The sequence below is a fragment of the Amia ocellicauda genome, chromosome 16 (assembly GCF_036373705.1).
Source record: "Amia ocellicauda isolate fAmiCal2 chromosome 16, fAmiCal2.hap1, whole genome shotgun sequence".
NCBI classification, from domain to species: domain Eukaryota; kingdom Metazoa; phylum Chordata; class Actinopteri; order Amiiformes; family Amiidae; genus Amia; species Amia ocellicauda.
The window spans coordinates 27,817,623-27,835,938 of NC_089865.1; the positions used below are offsets into that span (position 1 = coordinate 27,817,623).

An 18,316-nucleotide genomic window follows, 5' to 3' on the forward strand; every position below is an offset into this window, starting at 1 on the left:
GAGCTTCTCCATGCAACATAGCAGCTTTTTCATTTCACAATACCATTACCTTTCCTGGGGTAGCATTACATGGAATTGAACACCAGGCAGAAAAGCTAACTGCTCTAGGTGAGGCTTGAACTCACAACCTCGGCATGACACGGGCTGCGTACTGCTCTATAAGTACCGTGCGCTAACCGATTGCGCCACTAGAGCCAGAAAACTGGTTCAAGAAAGGATGTATAGTCGCGTCCCACTGAGTCACAAGAAAGCCAAGAGAAGTTGGTAGATTGACATGCATCCATGTTTACCATGTCGAATGCCAGTGTTCCTAGTGTTCCACATTAGCCCAATTTGTGAAGGAAAGATATGTGGACAAGATTGACTTTCCTGAGAAACTGTGTGCTAGAAAATGGATGAAAGGTAATGGGATGAACAGTCACAGAAATTCACAAGTCAGCTCTTCACCTTGACACGAAGCCATTCATAGACTGTTCAAAATCCAGGCCATCTTTCCATACTCAATTTATGAGTAAGGTATGGACCTAACCACACGATTCAAGTACCAGTGTGGGGAAACAAGAGGGGAAGCGCAGCATGTAGGGTGCACCAGCTGGGAATCGAACGCGAGTCACAAGAATGGGAATCTTGTATGATACCACTACACGACTGGCACTGCTGCAAAGTAGTGCTTTTCAGGCTTTCCACTGGAGTGACAGTGATTCCAAAACCTCCATCTCCATCGCTGCGAGTCCAATCTTGCTGCTTCTTGAATTCCTCAGCAACACAGATGAAACGTTCAAACAATCTTTTCATTTTCATTCGATTCACTTTGCATTTTACAAAAGAGGCAAAACGTGGAAGTAACTGAACCAGCTTCATCCGGACATTGGGTCATGCGTGGGTTTAAAGTTACGACATGAAAATCAATGAAACGGACTTCCCAGTGCTTTGAGAGTGTAGAAATGACAGTTTGAGTGTTTTTTTTGGAAGGAGATACAAGGTTTGCGAGCAGCCTCTCGCCGGTGGGGATGTAGCTCTGTGGTAGAGTGCATGTATGAGGTCCCCGCGTTCAATCCTTGGCATCTCCAGGCCGTCTTTTAACTTAGGAAGTAGTGAAGAAATCGGGAGCCTGGGATTAATCACTCGTTCTCGTTTAGGGCTTATACGCACTCTGTGCCGTCATTCTCAGAGACATGTGTATGCATGCAAAGTGAAAAGTGAAAGATACGACGAGATGGCAAGCACCCACAGCTGGTCCAATTGGAGTGCCCTCGAAAGGCTAGAGCGTTTTGTTTACGGCACCGTGAACCTCTCGAACTTCATGTTGACGCACATACGATCTAAAACCCACGTCTTGTCCACGTCTGTAGGTGAAGTCATAGACAGACAGTTGTCAAAGCAAGGGAATTATTGGGCACTGATGCCAGGTGTGATACCTATGAGGTACACGGACTAACAGCGAGCTATAGGCTCTGCTATGCTGAGTGTTGCTTCGTGGATAGAGCGACTATCTCGCTAGTAGTAGTAATCAAAGCATTCCACTGCCTAACCCAACAGAACACACACAAACTTTGGACATCAACATACTTTGAACACCACTGTTTCACGGGACACTCTTTCACCCTGAGACCTCGTGGCGCAACGGTAGCGTGTCTGACTCCAGATCAGAAGGGTGTGTGTTTGATTCACGTCGGGGTCAGTGTTTTGTACAACGGGATGGCTCAACGCCAGAGTTCCAATAAAAAGTCCACAAGCGGCAACGTAAATTCACAAAGCAGCTTAATGTCACTGATTTTGCCAGACTCACACTTGCCATTAGGAACAAAGGGATCTACGTAGCCATGCACTTTGAACTATTGCTGCCACCTGTCCGCTGCGAATGTGCAACTAAAGGTTTTGCATTGGCCGGGAATCGAAGCCAGGTCAACTCCTGGGAAGGCAGCTATGCTTGCCACTATACCACCAACACTGCCGTTGATCTGCCAACAAAGTCAAATTCCACATGAATGTGAAGCCAGCATTGCGTGCCAGAATGACTTCATTTTCCCACTTGGCAAAGCATAGATGTTTGCGAAAGCAACCGTTGGATGCACTTTCCTGTTCATGACTGCGGAGGGAGCTTCTCCATGCAACATAGCAGCTTTTTCATTTCACAATACCATTACCTTTCCTGGGGAAGCATTACATGGAATTGAACACCAGGCAGAAAAGATAACTGCTCTAGGTGAGGCTTGAACTCACAACCTCGGCATGACACGGGCTGCGTACTGCTCTATAAGTACCGTGCGCTAACCGATTGCGCCACTAGAGCCAGAAAACTTGTTCAAGAAAGGATGTATAGCCGCGTCCCACTGAGTCACAAGAAAGCCAAGAGAAGTTGGTAGATTGACATGCATCCATGTTTACCATTTCGAATTACAGTGTTCCTAGTGTTCCACATTAGCCCAATTTGTGAAGGAAAGATATGTGGACAAGATTGACTTTCCTGAGAAACTGTGTGCTAGAAAATGGATGAAAGTTAATGGGATGAACAGTCACAGAAATTCACAAGTCAGCTCTTCACCTTGACACGAAGCCATACATAGACTGTTCAAAATCCAGGCCATCTTTCCATACTCAATTTATGAGTAAGGTATGGACCTAACCACACGATTCAAGTACCAGTGTGGGGAAACAAGAGGGGAAGCGCAGCATGTCGGGTGCACCAGCCGGGAATCGAACGCGAGTCACAAGAATGGGAATCTTGTATGATACCACTACACGACTGGCACTGCTGCAAAGTAGCGCTTTTCAGGCTTTCCACTGGAGTGACAGTGATTCCAAAACCTCCATCTCCATCGCTGCGAGTCCAATCTTGCTGCTTCTTGAATTCCTCAGCAACACAGATGAAACGTTCAAACAATCTTTTCATTTTCATTCGATTCACTTTGCATTTTACAAAAGAGGCAAAACGTGGAAGTAACTGAACCAGCTTCATCCGGACATTGGGTCATGCGTGGGTTTAAAGTTACGACATGAAAATCAATGAAACGGACTTCCCAGTGCTTTGAGAGTGTAGAAATGACAGTTTGAGTGTTTTTTTTGGAAGGAGATACAAGGTTTGAGAGCAGCCTCTCGCCGGTGGGGATGTAGCTCTGTGGTAGAGTGCATGTATGAGGTCCCCGCGTTCAATCCTTGGCATCTCCAGGCCGTCTTTTAACTTAGGAAGTAGTGAAGAAATCGGGAGCCTGGGATTAATCACTCGTTCTCGTTTAGGGCTTATACGCACTCTGTGCCGTCATTCTCAGAGACATGTGTATGCATGCAAAGTGAAAAGTGAAAGAAACGACGAGATGGCAAGCACCCACAGCTGGTCCAATTGGAGTGCCCTCGAAAGGCTAGAGCGTTTTGTTTACGGCACCGTGAACCTCTCGAACTTCATGTTGACGCACATACGATCTAAAACCCACGTCTTGTCCACGTCTGTAGGTGAAGTCATAGACAGACAGTTGTCAAAGCAAGGGAATTATTGGGCACTGATGCCAGGTGTGATACCTATGAGGTACACGGACTAACAGCGAGCTATAGGCACTGCTATGCTGAGTGTTGCTTCGTGGATAGAGCGACTATCTCGCTAGTAGTAGTAATCAAAGCATTCCACTGCCTAACCCAACAGAACACACACAAACTTTGGACATCAACATACTTTGAACACCACTGTTTCATGGGACACTCTTTCGCCCTGAGACCTCGTGGCGCAACGGTAGCGCGTCTGACTCCAGATCAGAAGGGTGCGTGTTCGATTCACGTCGGGGTCAGTGTTTTGTACAACGGGAAGGCCCAACGCCAGAGTTCCAATAAAAAGTCCACAGGCGGCAACGTAAATTCACAAAGCACCTAAATGTCACTGATTTTGCCAGACTCACACTTGCCATTAGGAACAAAGGGATCTACGTAGCCATGCACTTTGAACTATTGCTGCCACCTGTCCACTGCGAATGTGCAACTAAAGGTTTTGCATTGGCCGGGAATCGAAGCCAGGTCAACTGCTGGGAAGGCAGCTATGCTTGCCACTATACCACCAACGCTGCCGTTGATCTGCCAACCAAAGCCAAATTCCACATGAATGTGAAGCCAGCATTGCGTGCCAGAATGACATCATTTTTCAATTTGGCAAAGCATAGATGTTTGCGAAAGCAACCGTTGGATGCACTTTCCTGTTCATGACTGCGGAGGGAGCTTCTCCATGCAACATAGCAGCTTTTTCATTTCACAATACCATTACCTTTCCTGGGGTAGCATTACATGGAATTGAACACCAGGCAGAAAAGCTAACTGCTGTGAGTGAGGCATGAACTCACAACCTCAGCATGACACGGGCTGCGTACTGCTCTATAAGTACCATGCGCTAACCGATTGCGCCACTAGAGCCAGAAAGCTGGCCCAAGAAAGGATGTATAGTTGCGTCCCACTGAGTCAGAAGAAAGCCAAGAGAAGTTGGTAGATTGACATGCATCCATGATTACCATTTCGAATGCCAGTGTTCCTAGTGTTCCACATTAGCCCAATTTGTGAAGGAAAGATATGTGGACAAGATTGACTTTCCTGAGAAACTGTGTGCTAGAAAATGGATGAAAGTTAATGGGATGAACAGTCACAGAAATTCACAAGTCAGCTCTTCACCTTGACACGAAGCCATACATATACTGTTCAAAATCCAGGCCATCTTTCCATACTCAATTTATGAGTAAGGTATGGACCTAACCACACGATTCAAGTACCAGTGTGGGGAAACAAGAGGGGAAGCGCAGCATGTCGGGTGCACCAGCTGGGAATCGAACGCGAGTCACAAGAATGGGAATCTTGTATGATACCACTACACGACTGGCACTGCTGCAAAGTAGCGCTTTTTAGGCTTTCCACTGGAGTGACAGTGATTCCAAAACCTCCATCTCCATCGCTGTGAGTCCAATCTTGCTGCTTCTTGAATTCCTCAGCAACACAGATGAAACGTTCAAACAATCTTTTCATTTTCATTCGATTCACTTTGCATTTTACAAAAGAGGCAAAACGTGGAAGTAACTGAACCAGCTTCATCCAGACATTGGGTCATGCGTGGGTTTAAAGTTACGACATGAAAATCAATGAAACGGACTTCCCAGTGCTTTCAGAGTGTAGAAATGACAGTTTGAGTGTTTTTATTGGAAGGAGATACAAGGTTTGCGAGCAGCCTCTCACCGGTGGGGATGTAGCTCTGTGGTAGAGTGCATGTATGAGGTCCCCGCGTTCAATCCTTGGCATCTCCAGGCCGTCTTTTAACTTAGGAAGTAGTGAAGAAATCGGGAGCCTGGGATTAATCACTCGTTCTCGTTCAGGGCTTATACGCACTCTGTGCCGTCATTCTCAGAGACATGTGTATGCATGCAAAGTGAAAAGTGAAAGAAACGACGAGATGGCAAGCACCCACAGCTGGTCCAATTGGAGTGCCCTCGAAAGGCTAGAGCGTTTTGTTTACGGCACCGTGAACCTCTCGAACTTCATGTTGACGCACATACGATCTAAAACCCACGTCTTGTCCACGTCTGTAGGTGAAGTCATAGACAGACAGTTGTCAAAGCAAGGGAATTATTGGGCACTGATGCCAGGTGTGATACCTATGAGGTACACGGACTAACAGCGAGCTATAGGCTCTGCTATGCTGAGTGTTGCTTCGTGGATAGAGCGACTATCTCGCTAGTAGTAGTAATCAAAGCATTCCACTGCCTAACCCAACAGAACACACACAAACTTTGGACATCAACATACTTTGAACACCACTGTTTCACGGGACACTCTTTCGCCCTGAGACCTCGTGGCGCAACGGTAGCGCGTCTGACTCCAGATCAGAAGGGTGCGTGTTCGATTCACGTCGGGGTCAGTGTTTTGTACAACGGGAAGGCCCAACGCCAAAGTTCCAATAAAAAGTCCACAAGCGGCAACGTAAATTCACAAAGCACCTAAATGTCACTGATTTTGCCAGACTCACACTTTCCATTAGGAACAAAGGGATCTACGTAGCCATGCACTTTGAACTATTGCTGCCACCTGTCCGCTGCGAATGTGCAACTAAAGGTTTTGCATTGGCCGGGAATCGAAGCCAGGTCAACTGCTGGGAAGGCAGCTATGCTTGCCACTATACCACCAACGCTGCCGTTGATCTGCCAACCAAAGTCAAATTCCACATGAATGTGAAGCCAGCATTGCGTGCCAGAATGACATCATTTTTCCATTTGGCAAAGCATAGATGTTTGCGAAAGCAACCGTTGGATGCACTTTCCTGTTCATGACTGCGGAGGGAGCTTCTCCATGCAACATAGCAGCTTTTTCATTTCACAATACCATTACCTTTCCTGGGGTAGCATTACATGGAATTGAACACCAGGCAGAAAAGCTAACTGCTCTAGGTGAGGCTTGAACTCACAACCTCAGCATGACACGGGCTGCGTACTGCTCTATAAGTACCGTGCGCTAACCGATTGCGCCACTAGAGCCAGAAAGCTGGCCCAAGAAAGGATGTATAGTTGCGTCCCACTGAGTCAGAAGAAAGCCAAGAGAAGTTGGTAGATTGACATGCATCCATGATTACCATTTCGAATGCCAGTGTTCCTAGTGTTCCACATTAGCCCAATTTGTGAAGGAAAGATATGTGGACAAGATTGACTTTCCTGAGAAACTGTGTGCTAGAAAATGGATGAAAGTTAATGGGATGAACAGTCACAGAAATTCACAAGTCAGCTCTTCACCTTGACACGAAGCCATACATATACTGTTCAAAATCCAGGCCATCTTTCCATACTCAATTTATGAGTAAGGTATGGACCTAACCACACGATTCAAGTACCAGTGTGGGGAAACAAGAGGGGAAGCGCAGCATGTCGGGTGCACCAGCTGGGAATCGAACGCGAGTCACAAGAATGGGAATCTTGTATGATACCACTACACGACTGGCACTGCTGCAAAGTAGCGCTTTTTAGGCTTTCCACTGGAGTGACAGTGATTCCAAAACCTCCATCTCCATCGCTGTGAGTCCAATCTTGCTGCTTCTTGAATTCCTCAGCAACACAGATGAAACGTTCAAACAATCTTTTCATTTTCATTCGATTCACTTTGCATTTTACAAAAGAGGCAAAACGTGGAAGTAACTGAACCAGCTTCATCCAGACATTGGGTCATGCGTGGGTTTAAAGTTACGACATGAAAATCAATGAAACGGACTTCCCAGTGCTTTCAGAGTGTAGAAATGACAGTTTGAGTGTTTTTATTGGAAGGAGATACAAGGTTTGCGAGCAGCCTCTCACCGGTGGGGATGTAGCTCTGTGGTAGAGTGCATGTATGAGGTCCCCGCGTTCAATCCTTGGCATCTCCAGGCCGTCTTTTAACTTAGGAAGTAGTGAAGAAATCGGGAGCCTGGGATTAATCACTCGTTCTCGTTCAGGGCTTATACGCACTCTGTGCCGTCATTCTCAGAGACATGTGTATGCATGCAAAGTGAAAAGTGAAAGAAACGACGAGATGGCAAGCACCCACAGCTGGTCCAATTGGAGTGCCCTCGAAAGGCTAGAGCGTTTTGTTTACGGCACCGTGAACCTCTCGAACTTCATGTTGACGCACATACGATCTAAAACCCACGTCTTGTCCACGTCTGTAGGTGAAGTCATAGACAGACAGTTGTCAAAGCAAGGGAATTATTGGGCACTGATGCCAGGTGTGATACCTATGAGGTACACGGACTAACAGCGAGCTATAGGCTCTGCTATGCTGAGTGTTGCTTCGTGGATAGAGCGACTATCTCGCTAGTAGTAGTAATCAAAGCATTCCACTGCCTAACCCAACAGAACACACACAAACTTTGGACATCAACATACTTTGAACACCACTGTATCACGGGACACTCTTTCGCCCTGAGACCTCGTGGCGCAACGGTAGCGCGTCTGACTCCAGGTCAGAAGGGTGCGTGTTCGATTCACGTCGGGGTCAGTGTTTTGTACAACGGGAAGGCCCAACGCCAGAGTTCCAATAAAAAGTCCACAAGCGGCAACGTAAATTCACAAAGCACCTAAATGTCACTGATTTTGCCAGACTCACACTTTCCATTAGGAACAAAGGGATCTACGTAGCCATGCACTTTGAACTATTGCTGCCACCTGTCCGCTGCGAATGTGCAACTAAAGGTTTTGCATTGGCCGGGAATCGAAGCCAGGTCAACTGCTGGGAAGGCAGCTATGCTTGCCACTATACCACCAACGCTGCCGTTGATCTGCCAACCAAAGTCAAATTCCACATGAATGTGAAGCCAGCATTGCGTGCCAGAATGACATCATTTTTCCATTTGGCAAAGCATAGATGTTTGCGAAAGCAACCGTTGGATGCACTTTCCTGTTCATGACTGCGGAGGGAGCTTCTCCATGCAACATAGCAGCTTTTTCATTTCACAATACCATTACCTTTCCTGGGGTAGCATTACATGGAATTGAACACCAGGCAGAAAAGCTAACTGCTCTAGGTGAGGCTTGAACTCACAACCTCGGCATGACACGGGCTGCGTACTGCTCTATAAGTACCGTGCGCTATCCGATTGCGCCACTAGAGCCAGAAAACTTGTTCAAGAAAGGATGTATAGCCGCGTCCCACTGAGTCACAAGAAAGCCAAGAGAAGTTGGTAGATTGACATGCATCCATGTTTACCATTTCGAATTACAGTGTTCCTAGTGTTCCACATTAGCCCAATTTGTGAAGGAAAGATATGTGGACAAGATTGACTTTCCTGAGAAACTGTGTGCTAGAAAATGGATGAAAGTTAATGGGATGAACAGTCACAGAAATTCACAAGTCAGCTCTTCACCTTGACACGAAGCCATTCATAGACTGTTCAAAATCCAGGCCATCTTTCCATACTCAATTTATGAGTAAGGTATGGACCTAACCACACGATTCAAGTACCAGTGTGGGGAAACAAGAGGGGAAGCGCAGCATGTAGGGTGCACCAGCTGGGAATCGAACGCGAGTCACAAGAATGGGAATCTTGTACGATACCACTACACGACTGGCACTGCTGCAAAGTAGTGCTTTTCAGGCTTTCCACTGGAGTGACAGTGATTCCAAAACCTCCATCTCCATTGCTGCGAGTCCAATCTTGCTGCTTCTTGAATTCCTCAGCAACACAGATGAAACGTTCAAACAATCTTTTCATTTTCATTCGATTCACTTTGCATTTTACAAAAGAGGCAAAACGTGGAAGTAACTGAACCAGCTTCATCCGGACATTGGGTCATGCGTGGGTTTAAAGTTACGACATGAAAATCAATGAAACGGTCTTCCCAGTGCTTTGAGAGTGTAGAAATGACAGTTTGAGTGTTTTTTTTGGAAGGAGATACAAGGTTTGCGAGCAGCCTCTCGCCGGTGGGGATGTAGCTCTGTGGTAGAGTGCATGTATGAGGTCCCCGCGTTCAATCCTTGGCATCTCCAGGCCGTCTTTTAACTTAGGAAGTAGTGAAGAAATCGGGAGCCTGGGATTAATCACTCGTTCTCGTTTAGGGCTTATACGCACTCTGTGCCGTCATTCTCAGAGACATGTGTATGCATGCAAAGTGAAAAGTGAAAGATACGACGAGATGGCAAGCACCCACAGCTGGTCCAATTGGAGTGCCCTCGAAAGGCTAGAGCGTTTTGTTTACGGCACCGTGAACCTCTCGAACTTCATGTTGACGCACATACGATCTAAAACCCACGTCTTGTCCACGTCTGTAGGTGAAGTCATAGACAGACAGTTGTCAAAGCAAGGGAATTATTGGGCACTGATGCCAGGTGTGATACCTATGAGGTACACGGACTAACAGCGAGCTATAGGCTCTGCTATGCTGAGTGTTGCTTCGTGGATAGAGCGACTATCTCGCTAGTAGTAGTAATCAAAGCATTCCACTGCCTAACCCAACAGAACACACACAAACTTTGGACATCAACATACTTTGAACACCACTGTTTCACGGTACACTCTTTCGCCCTGAGACCTTGTGGCGCAACGGTAGCGCGTCTGACTCCAGATCAGAAGGGTGCGTGTTCGATTCACGTCGGGGTCAGTGTTTTGTACAACGGGAAGGCCCAACGCCAGAGTTCCAATAAAAAGTCCACAAGCAGCAACGTAAATTCACAAAGCACCTAAATGTCACTGATTTTGCCAGACTCACACTTGCCATTAGGAACAAAGGGATCTACGTAACCATGCACTTTGAACTATTGCTGCCACCTGTCCGCTGCGAATGTGCAACTAAAGGTTTTGCATTGGCCGGGAATCGAAGCCAGGTCAACTGCTGGGAAGGCAGCTATGCTTGCCACTATACCACCAACGCTGCCGTTGATCTGCCAACCAAAGTCAAATTCCACATGAATGTGAAGCCAGCATTGCGTGCCAGAATGACATCATTTTTCCATTTGGCAAAGCATAGATGTTTGTGAAAGCAACCGTTGGATGCACTTTCCTGTTCATGACTGCGGAGGGAGCTTCTCCATGCAACATAGCAGCTTTTTCATTTCACAATACCATTACCTTTCCTGGGGTAGCATTACATGGAATTGAACACCAGGCAGAAAAGCTAACTGCTCTAGGTGAGGCTTGAACTCACAACCTCGGCATGACACAGGCTGCGTACTGCTCTATAAGTACCGTGCGCTAACCGATTGCGCCACTAGAGCCAGAAAACTGGTCCAAGAAAGGATGTATAGTCGCGTCCCACTGAGTCACAAGAAAGCCAAGGGAAGTTGGTAGATTGACATGCATCCATGTTTACCATGTCGAATGCCAGTGTTCCTTGTGTTCCACATTAGCCCAATTTGTGAAGGAAAGATATGTGGACAAGATTGACTTTCCTGAGAAACTGTGTGCTAGAAAATGGATGAAAGTTAATGGGATGAACAGTCACAGAAATTCACAAGTCAGCTCTTCACCTTGACACGAAGCCATTCATAGACTGTTCAAAATCCAGGCCATCTTTCCATACTCAATTTATGAGTAAGGTATGGACCTAACCACACGATTCAAGTACCAGTGTGGGGAAACAAGAGGGGAAGCGCAGCATGTAGGGTGCACCAGCTGGGAATCGAACGCGAGTCACAAGAATGGGAATCTTGTACGATACCACTACACGACTGGCACTGCTGCAAAGTAGTGCTTTTCAGGCTTTCCACTGGAGTGACAGTGATTCCAAAACCTCCATCTCCATTGCTGCGAGTCCAATCTTGCTGCTTCTTGAATTCCTCAGCAACACAGATGAAACGTTCAAACAATCTTTTCATTTTCATTCGATTCACTTTGCATTTTACAAAAGAGGCAAAACGTGGAAGTAACTGAACCAGCTTCATCCGGACATTGGGTCATGCGTGGGTTTAAAGTTACGACATGAAAATCAATGAAACGGTCTTCCCAGTGCTTTGAGAGTGTAGAAATGACAGTTTGAGTGTTTTTTTTGGAAGGAGATACAAGGTTTGCGAGCAGCCTCTCGCCGGTGGGGATGTAGCTCTGTGGTAGAGTGCATGTATGAGGTCCCCGCGTTCAATCCTTGGCATCTCCAGGCCGTCTTTTAACTTAGGAAGTAGTGAAGAAATCGGGAGCCTGGGATTAATCACTCGTTCTCGTTTAGGGCTTATACGCACTCTGTGCCGTCATTCTCAGAGACATGTGTATGCATGCAAAGTGAAAAGTGAAAGATACGACGAGATGGCAAGCACCCACAGCTGGTCCAATTGGAGTGCCCTCGAAAGGCTAGAGCGTTTTGTTTACGGCACCGTGAACCTCTCGAACTTCATGTTGACGCACATACGATCTAAAACCCACGTCTTGTCCACGTCTGTAGGTGAAGTCATAGACAGACAGTTGTCAAAGCAAGGGAATTATTGGGCACTGATGCCAGGTGTGATACCTATGAGGTACACGGACTAACAGCGAGCTATAGGCTCTGCTATGCTGAGTGTTGCTTCGTGGATAGAGCGACTATCTCGCTAGTAGTAGTAATCAAAGCATTCCACTGCCTAACCCAACAGAACACACACAAACTTTGGACATCAACATACTTTGAACACCACTGTTTCACGGTACACTCTTTCGCCCTGAGACCTTGTGGCGCAACGGTAGCGCGTCTGACTCCAGATCAGAAGGGTGCGTGTTCGATTCACGTCGGGGTCAGTGTTTTGTACAACGGGAAGGCCCAACGCCAGAGTTCCAATAAAAAGTCCACAAGCAGCAACGTAAATTCACAAAGCACCTAAATGTCACTGATTTTGCCAGACTCACACTTGCCATTAGGAACAAAGGGATCTACGTAACCATGCACTTTGAACTATTGCTGCCACCTGTCCGCTGCGAATGTGCAACTAAAGGTTTTGCATTGGCCGGGAATCGAAGCCAGGTCAACTGCTGGGAAGGCAGCTATGCTTGCCACTATACCACCAACGCTGCCGTTGATCTGCCAACCAAAGTCAAATTCCACATGAATGTGAAGCCAGCATTGCGTGCCAGAATGACATCATTTTTCCATTTGGCAAAGCATAGATGTTTGCGAAAGCAACCGTTGGATGCACTTTCCTGATCATGACTGAGGAGGGAGCTTCTCCATGCAACATAGCAGCTTTTTCATTTCACAATACCATTACCTTTCCTGGGGTAGCATTACATGGAATTGAACACCAGGCAGAAAAGCTAACTGCTCTAGGTGAGGCTTGAACTCACAACCTCGGCATGACACGGGCTGCGTACTGCTCTATAAGTACCGTGCGCTAACCGATTGCGCCACTAGAGCCAGAAAACTGGTTCAAGAAAGGATGTATAGTCGCGTCCCACTGAGTCACAAGAAAGCCAAGGGAAGTTGGTAGATTGACATGCATCCATGTTTACCATGTCGAATGCCAGTGTTCCTAGTGTTCCACATTAGCCCAATTTGTGAAGGAAAGATATGTGGACAAGATTGACTTTCCTGAGAAACTGTGTGCTAGAAAATGGATGAAAGGTAATGGGATGAACAGTCACAGAAATTCACAAGTCAGCTCTTCACCTTGACACGAAGCCATTCATAGACTGTTCAAAATCCAGGCCATCTTTCCATACTCAATTTATGAGTAAGGTATGGACCTAACCACACGATTCAAGTACCAGTGTGGGGAAACAAGAGGGGAAGCGCAGCATGTAGGGTGCACCAGCTGGGAATCGAACGCGAGTCACAAGAATGGGAATCTTGTATGATACCACTACACGACTGGCACTGCTGCAAAGTAGTGCTTTTCAGGCTTTCCACTGGAGTGACAGTGATTCCAAAACCTCCATCTCCATCGCTGCGAGTCCAATCTTGCTGCTTCTTGAATTCCTCAGCAACACAGATGAAACGTTCAAACAATCTTTTCATTTTCATTCGATTCACTTTGCATTTTACAAAAGAGGCAAAACGTGGAAGTAACTGAACCAGCTTCATCCGGACATTGGGTCATGCGTGGGTTTAAAGTTACGACATGAAAATCAATGAAACGGACTTCCCAGTGCTTTGAGAGTGTAGAAATGACAGTTTGAGTGTTTTTTTTGGAAGGAGATACAAGGTTTGCGAGCAGCCTCTCGCCGGTGGGGATGTAGCTCTGTGGTAGAGTGCATGTATGAGGTCCCCGCGTTCAATCCTTGGCATCTCCAGGCCGTCTTTTAACTTAGGAAGTAGTGAAGAAATCGGGAGCCTGGGATTAATCACTCGTTCTCGTTTAGGGCTTATACGCACTCTGTGCCGTCATTCTCAGAGACATGTGTATGCATGCAAAGTGAAAAGTGAAAGATACGACGAGATGGCAAGCACCCACAGCTGGTCCAATTGGAGTGCCCTCGAAAGGCTAGAGCGTTTTGTTTACGGCACCGTGAACCTCTCGAACTTCATGTTGACGCACATACGATCTAAAACCCACGTCTTGTCCACGTCTGTAGGTGAAGTCATAGACAGACAGTTGTCAAAGCAAGGGAATTATTGGGCACTGATGCCAGGTGTGATACCTATGAGGTACACGGACTAACAGCGAGCTATAGGCTCTGCTATGCTGAGTGTTGCTTCGTGGATAGAGCGACTATCTCGCTAGTAGTAGTAATCAAAGCATTCCACTGCCTAACCCAACAGAACACACACAAACTTTGGACATCAACATACTTTGAACACCACTGTTTCACGGGACACTCTTTCACCCTGAGACCTCGTGGCGCAACGGTAGCGTGTCTGACTCCAGATCAGAAGGGTGTGTGTTTGATTCACGTCGGGGTCAGTGTTTTGTACAACGGGATGGCTCAACGCCAGAGTTCCAATAAAAAGTCCACAAGCGGCAACGTAAATTCACAAAGCAGCTTAATGTCACTGATTTTGCCAGACTCACACTTGCCATTAGGAACAAAGGGATCTACGTAGCCATGCACTTTGAACTATTGCTGCCACCTGTCCGCTGCGAATGTGCAACTAAAGGTTTTGCATTGGCCGGGAATCGAAGCCAGGTCAACTCCTGGGAAGGCAGCTATGCTTGCCACTATACCACCAACACTGCCGTTGATCTGCCAACAAAGTCAAATTCCACATGAATGTGAAGCCAGCATTGCGTGCCAGAATGACTTCATTTTCCCACTTGGCAAAGCATAGATGTTTGCGAAAGCAACCGTTGGATGCACTTTCCTGTTCATGACTGCGGAGGGAGCTTCTCCATGCAACATAGCAGCTTTTTCATTTCACAATACCATTACCTTTCCTGGGGAAGCATTACATGGAATTGAACACCAGGCAGAAAAGATAACTGCTCTAGGTGAGGCTTGAACTCACAACCTCGGCATGACACGGGCTGCGTACTGCTCTATAAGTACCGTGCGCTAACCGATTGCGCCACTAGAGCCAGAAAACTTGTTCAAGAAAGGATGTATAGCCGCGTCTTACTGAGTCACAAGAAAGCCAAGAGAAGTTGGTAGATTGACATGCATCCATGTTTACCATTTCGAATTACAGTGTTCCTAGTGTTCCACATTAGCCCAATTTGTGAAGGAAAGATATGTGGACAAGATTGACTTTCCTGAGAAACTGTGTGCTAGAAAATGGATGAAAGTTAATGGGATGAACAGTCACAGAAATTCACAAGTCAGCTCTTCACCTTGACACGAAGCCATACATAGACTGTTCAAAATCCAGGCCATCTTTCCATACTCAATTTATGAGTAAGGTATGGACCTAACCACACGATTCAAGTACCAGTGTGGGGAAACAAGAGGGGAAGCGCAGCATGTCGGGTGCACCAGCCGGGAATCGAACGCGAGTCACAAGAATGGGAATCTTGTATGATACCACTACACGACTGGCACTGCTGCAAAGTAGCGCTTTTCAGGCTTTCCACTGGAGTGACAGTGATTCCAAAACCTCCATCTCCATCGCTGCGAGTCCAATCTTGCTGCTTCTTGAATTCCTCAGCAACACAGATGAAACGTTCAAACAATCTTTTCATTTTCATTCGATTCACTTTGCATTTTACAAAAGAGGCAAAACGTGGAAGTAACTGAACCAGCTTCATCCGGACATTGGGTCATGCGTGGGTTTAAAGTTACGACATGAAAATCAATGAAACGGACTTCCCAGTGCTTTGAGAGTGTAGAAATGACAGTTTGAGTGTTTTTTTTGGAAGGAGATACAAGGTTTGCGAGCAGCCTCTCGCCGGTGGGGATGTAGCTCTGTGGTAGAGTGCATGTATGAGGTCCCCGCGTTCAATCCTTGGCATCTCCAGGCCGTCTTTTAACTTAGGAAGTAGTGAAGAAATCGGGAGCCTGGGATTAATCACTCGTTCTCGTTTAGGGCTTATACGCACTCTGTGCCGTCATTCTCAGAGACATGTGTATGCATGCAAAGTGAAAAGTGAAAGAAACGACGAGATGGCAAGCACCCACAGCTGGTCCAATTGGAGTGCCCTCGAAAGGCTAGAGCGTTTTGTTTACGGCACCGTGAACCTCTCGAACTTCATGTTGACGCACATACGATCTAAAACCCACGTCTTGTCCACGTCTGTAGGTGAAGTCATAGACAGACAGTTGTCAAAGCAAGGGAATTATTGGGCACTGATGCCAGGTGTGATACCTATGAGGTACACGGACTAACAGCGAGCTATAGGCACTGCTATGCTGAGTGTTGCTTCGTGGATAGAGCGACTATCTCGCTAGTAGTAGTAATCAAAGCATTCCACTGCCTAACCCAACAGAACACACACAAACTTTGGACATCAACATACTTTGAACACCACTGTTTCATGGGACACTCTTTCGCCCTGAGACCTCGTGGCGCAACGGTAGCGCGTCTGACTCCAGATCAGAAGGGTGCGTGTTCGATTCACGTCGGGGTCAGTGTTTTGTACAACGGGAAGGCCCAACGCCAGAGTTCCAATAAAAAGTCCACAAGCGGCAACGTAAATTCACAAAGCACCTAAATGTCACTGATTTTGCCAGACTCACACTTGCCATTAGGAATAAAGGGATCTACGTAGCCATGCACTTTGAACTATTGCTGCCACCTGTCCACTGCGAATGTGCAATTAAAGGTTTTGCATTGGCCGGGAATCGAAGCCAGGTCAACTGCTGGGAAAGCAGCTATGCTTGCCACTATACCACCAACGCTGCCGTTGATCTGCCAACCAAAGTCAAATTCCACATGAATGTGAAGCCAGCATTGCGTGCCAGAATGACATCATTTTTCCATTTGGCAAAGCATAGATGTTTGCGAAAGCAACCGTTGGATGCACTTTCCTGATCATGACTGAGGAGGGAGCTTCTCCATGCAACATAGCAGCTTTTTCATTTCACAATACCATTACCTTTCCTGGGGTAGCATTACATGGAATTGAACACCAGGCAGAAAAGCTAACTGCTCTAGGTGAGGCTTGAACTCACAACCTCGGCATGACACGGGCTGCGTACTGCTCTATAAGTACCGTGCGCTAACCGATTGCGCCACTAGAGCCAGAAAACTGGTTCAAGAAAGGATGTATAGTCGCGTCCCACTGAGTCACAAGAAAGCCAAGGGAAGTTGGTAGATTGACATGCATCCATGTTTACCATGTCGAATGCCAGTGTTCCTAGTGTTCCACATTAGCCCAATTTGTGAAGGAAAGATATGTGGACAAGATTGACTTTCCTGAGAAACTGTGTGCTAGAAAATGGATGAAAGGTAATGGGATGAACAGTCACAGAAATTCACAAGTCAGCTCTTCACCTTGACACGAAGCCATTCATAGACTGTTCAAAATCCAGGCCATCTTTCCATACTCAATTTATGAGTAAGGTATGGACCTAACCACACGATTCAAGTACCAGTGTGGGGAAACAAGAGGGGAAGCGCAGCATGTAGGGTGCACCAGCTGGGAATCGAACGCGAGTCACAAGAATGGGAATCTTGTATGATACCACTACACGACTGGCACTGCTGCAAAGTAGTGCTTTTCAGGCTTTCCACTGGAGTGACAGTGATTCCAAAACCTCCATCTCCATCGCTGCGAGTCCAATCTTGCTGCTTCTTGAATTCCTCAGCAACACAGATGAAACGTTCAAACAATCTTTTCATTTTCATTCGATTCACTTTGCATTTTACAAAAGAGGCAAAACGTGGAAGTAACTGAACCAGCTTCATCCGGACATTGGGTCATGCGTGGGTTTAAAGTTACGACATGAAAATCAATGAAACGGACTTCCCAGTGCTTTGAGAGTGTAGAAATGACAGTTTGAGTGTTTTTTTTGGAAGGAGATACAAGGTTTGCGAGCAGCCTCTCGCCGGTGGGGATGTAGCTCTGTGGTAGAGTGCATGTATGAGGTCCCCGCGTTCAATCCTTGGCATCTCCAGGCCGTCTTTTAACTTAGGAAGTAGTGAAGAAATCGGGAGCCTGGGATTAATCACTCGTTCTCGTTTAGGGCTTATACGCACTCTGTGCCGTCATTCTCAGAGACATGTGTATGCATGCAAAGTGAAAAGTGAAAGAAACGACGAGATGGCAAGCACCCACAGCTGGTCCAATTGGAGTGCCCTCGAAAGGCTAGAGCGTTTTGTTTACGGCACCGTGAACCTCTCGAACTTCATGTTGACGCACATACGATCTAAAACCCACGTCTTGTCCACGTCTGTAGGTGAAGTCATAGACAGACAGTTGTCAAAGCAAGGGAATTATTGGGCACTGATGCCAGGTGTGATACCTATGAGGTACACGGACTAACAGCGAGCTATAGGCACTGCTATGCTGAGTGTTGCTTCGTGGATAGAGCGACTATCTCGCTAGTAGTAGTAATCAAAGCATTCCACTG

General features: G+C 46.7%; 16 non-coding genes across 16 annotated transcripts; 8 read left to right on the forward strand and 8 right to left on the reverse strand.

Moving 5' to 3' along the window:
- Window positions 1-100: 100 nt before the first annotated feature.
- On the reverse strand, window positions 101-195 carry trnai-uau (transfer RNA isoleucine (anticodon UAU)). Its single transcript has 2 exons — window positions 158-195; window positions 101-136 (listed from the first exon to the last, which is right to left on the reverse strand). It is a non-coding gene; the product is annotated as a tRNA-Ile (tRNA).
- A 1,414-nt stretch (window positions 196-1,609) lies between these two features.
- On the forward strand, window positions 1,610-1,681 carry trnaw-cca (transfer RNA tryptophan (anticodon CCA)). Its single transcript has one exon. It is a non-coding gene; the product is annotated as a tRNA-Trp (tRNA).
- A 517-nt stretch (window positions 1,682-2,198) lies between these two features.
- trnai-uau (transfer RNA isoleucine (anticodon UAU)) lies at window positions 2,199-2,293 on the reverse strand. The gene is made up of 2 exons: window positions 2,256-2,293; window positions 2,199-2,234 (listed from the first exon to the last, which is right to left on the reverse strand). It is a non-coding gene; the product is annotated as a tRNA-Ile (tRNA).
- Window positions 2,294-3,707: 1,414 nt separating this feature from the next.
- On the forward strand, window positions 3,708-3,779 carry trnaw-cca (transfer RNA tryptophan (anticodon CCA)). Its single transcript has one exon. It is a non-coding gene; the product is annotated as a tRNA-Trp (tRNA).
- A 2,027-nt stretch (window positions 3,780-5,806) lies between these two features.
- On the forward strand, window positions 5,807-5,878 carry trnaw-cca (transfer RNA tryptophan (anticodon CCA)). Its single transcript has one exon. It is a non-coding gene; the product is annotated as a tRNA-Trp (tRNA).
- Window positions 5,879-6,396: 518 nt separating this feature from the next.
- On the reverse strand, window positions 6,397-6,491 carry trnai-uau (transfer RNA isoleucine (anticodon UAU)). Its single transcript has 2 exons — window positions 6,454-6,491; window positions 6,397-6,432 (listed from the first exon to the last, which is right to left on the reverse strand). It is a non-coding gene; the product is annotated as a tRNA-Ile (tRNA).
- A 1,414-nt stretch (window positions 6,492-7,905) lies between these two features.
- trnaw-cca (transfer RNA tryptophan (anticodon CCA)) lies at window positions 7,906-7,977 on the forward strand. Its single transcript has one exon. It is a non-coding gene; the product is annotated as a tRNA-Trp (tRNA).
- Window positions 7,978-8,495: 518 nt separating this feature from the next.
- trnai-uau (transfer RNA isoleucine (anticodon UAU)) lies at window positions 8,496-8,590 on the reverse strand. The gene is made up of 2 exons: window positions 8,553-8,590; window positions 8,496-8,531 (listed from the first exon to the last, which is right to left on the reverse strand). It is a non-coding gene; the product is annotated as a tRNA-Ile (tRNA).
- Window positions 8,591-10,004: 1,414 nt separating this feature from the next.
- Window positions 10,005-10,076, forward strand: trnaw-cca (transfer RNA tryptophan (anticodon CCA)). Its single transcript has one exon. It is a non-coding gene; the product is annotated as a tRNA-Trp (tRNA).
- A 518-nt stretch (window positions 10,077-10,594) lies between these two features.
- On the reverse strand, window positions 10,595-10,689 carry trnai-uau (transfer RNA isoleucine (anticodon UAU)). Its single transcript has 2 exons — window positions 10,652-10,689; window positions 10,595-10,630 (listed from the first exon to the last, which is right to left on the reverse strand). It is a non-coding gene; the product is annotated as a tRNA-Ile (tRNA).
- Window positions 10,690-12,103: 1,414 nt separating this feature from the next.
- Window positions 12,104-12,175, forward strand: trnaw-cca (transfer RNA tryptophan (anticodon CCA)). The gene has a single exon. It is a non-coding gene; the product is annotated as a tRNA-Trp (tRNA).
- A 518-nt stretch (window positions 12,176-12,693) lies between these two features.
- Window positions 12,694-12,788, reverse strand: trnai-uau (transfer RNA isoleucine (anticodon UAU)). Its single transcript has 2 exons — window positions 12,751-12,788; window positions 12,694-12,729 (listed from the first exon to the last, which is right to left on the reverse strand). It is a non-coding gene; the product is annotated as a tRNA-Ile (tRNA).
- A 1,414-nt stretch (window positions 12,789-14,202) lies between these two features.
- On the forward strand, window positions 14,203-14,274 carry trnaw-cca (transfer RNA tryptophan (anticodon CCA)). Its single transcript has one exon. It is a non-coding gene; the product is annotated as a tRNA-Trp (tRNA).
- A 517-nt stretch (window positions 14,275-14,791) lies between these two features.
- trnai-uau (transfer RNA isoleucine (anticodon UAU)) lies at window positions 14,792-14,886 on the reverse strand. The gene is made up of 2 exons: window positions 14,849-14,886; window positions 14,792-14,827 (listed from the first exon to the last, which is right to left on the reverse strand). It is a non-coding gene; the product is annotated as a tRNA-Ile (tRNA).
- Window positions 14,887-16,300: 1,414 nt separating this feature from the next.
- trnaw-cca (transfer RNA tryptophan (anticodon CCA)) lies at window positions 16,301-16,372 on the forward strand. The gene has a single exon. It is a non-coding gene; the product is annotated as a tRNA-Trp (tRNA).
- A 518-nt stretch (window positions 16,373-16,890) lies between these two features.
- Window positions 16,891-16,985, reverse strand: trnai-uau (transfer RNA isoleucine (anticodon UAU)). The gene is made up of 2 exons: window positions 16,948-16,985; window positions 16,891-16,926 (listed from the first exon to the last, which is right to left on the reverse strand). It is a non-coding gene; the product is annotated as a tRNA-Ile (tRNA).
- Between the last annotated feature and the right edge of the window lie 1,331 nt (window positions 16,986-18,316).